A 1,965-nucleotide genomic window follows, 5' to 3' on the forward strand; every position below is an offset into this window, starting at 1 on the left:
CCCTGCTAACTTTCAGTGGTTGGTTTCTGATGTTATGTATTTCATTACTGCATATTTATCTATTATATTTGGATAGTTTTTGTTGCTATGGGAATGAATAAATATCATGGGATTACATCACAAAGTGCTGTGAAAGTACATGTTTATTGCCAATGGTGCAGACACTACAGCTACAATGATCATAATGATCAAAAAATATTTGCCTGAACATAATAATTTCCATTAGAAGTGTATGAAAGCTCATTCCATTCATAAGATACTTCTCTTTTCATCATAACAACAACACCACTAACCCAATTAGGTCAAGCACAACACCACTGTCCAGAAAGGTGCTCCTTAAAGATGTTCTTTAAGGCTATTTCTCTAGTCACAATTTTAGGTTACCTTATATGAAGCCATGTTAAGTTTTGTCTGTTAACAGTTCTAGGAAGTACATTGGGGTATTTAACTATGTTAAAGGCAAGTTGCTTTGCCTGCTGATTAGCAAGCACCACTTCTCATTTAAAAGCTCTATGGTTCACATAGACACACTAAAAAATAAGTGGTGTCATAGGTATGCTCACTTCTATAAGCGCATGCTGAGCACAGTTGCCCTCGTTGCTCGTGGCACAGCTCACTGCTGACCCAAAACTTATGGTTGTGATTCCTCATAGACATTGCAAGTTGGTCATGCCTATGTGGAGGTTGACCTTTTGATAAATGCAGTTCATATTAGTTAGCTATCAGCCTTTCATGACTTTTCTCATTGCCACTTAAAAACATGACAGAAAAGTGATTGAGGTGCCTCTAATGGTTCGTCTAATACTAACGTTAACAGGGTCTATCACTGATCATGTCTAAGTAGATTCCTATTGGCTAACCGATTGATGGCATTAATGGAGCTGAGCAATTGTCCCAAAGACTCCTAAGCATATGTAAGGGCTGCAGAAACAAAAATGAAATGGACTAATAGATGTTCACCAAAATTTCTTATCGGCCTAATTAAACAATCTACACATGCAACTTAAATCATGCAACAAACTAGGTTGTATCAGTCAACTAGTCATTCAGGAATCAATTTCCTCAAACAATAGAGAGATTGGTGAGGTAAGATGTCCCGACTGAAGGAAACTGGACTTTGTTTACAACTTTATTTTGTGCAAATAATCCTCAAATTTCTTCCTGGATAATTTTTATTGTGTATGGAATTGGAGTAAACTATCCATTTTATAGCTCCCACTGTTGACTTTACCATGATTTTTAAATACAGTTATCTCATTTCAAATCCACTGCAGTATCCCTAGTGCCCACCCATTCCCTCATAAGGATGCACAGAGCCTCACAGAACTCCTTTGACCCACAGCATACTGAAGAAAGGAGTTATACGCCTGTGCACATTTGTCTTCTACAAGATCTCAATTTGTCAAAATCATCATTTTTTTCCCTCTGTTTACGGAAAGCACCTTGTTCATGTCTTTACAAGAAAATAGATGAAGGAAATAACCATTCCAAATATTTATCTTCCTGTGGTCATTTTTATTTTAAGCCAATCTGCATCTTTTTGAGTTCCTTTTCTTGTAGCTCCTCCCCGGTTCGGAGTACATAGAGTATCAGAATGAGCACTGTGGAAGGTAAGGGGAGAGACCGAGGTAAAGAGACATGAAAGGAATGAGATTGACTGAGAAAAGAGGTCAGGAGAGGAAAGGTTAGGGAGGAAGTGATAAGGAAGGTGGGATACAGAAATTCAATAATATTAATTCAAAATGGATGAAAAGTTCATCCAATTCATCGGAGGCCTCACTGATGATGTTACCTAGCATGACAATGAAATGTCTGAATGAAAACAAACCAGCTCAGTGAGCAAGTCAACAAGCTCACCCACAACCCGAGCTACAAATCTTTGCTAAAACTTTAAAGATAAAAAGTTCAAAAAAGTAGGTGATATTTTATGTGAATTTTCTTTTATAATCAGGATGATTTCAAAAT

The sequence above is a fragment of the Stegostoma tigrinum genome, chromosome 6 (genome assembly GCF_030684315.1).
Source record: "Stegostoma tigrinum isolate sSteTig4 chromosome 6, sSteTig4.hap1, whole genome shotgun sequence".
NCBI classification, from domain to species: Eukaryota; Metazoa; Chordata; class Chondrichthyes; order Orectolobiformes; family Stegostomatidae; genus Stegostoma; species Stegostoma tigrinum.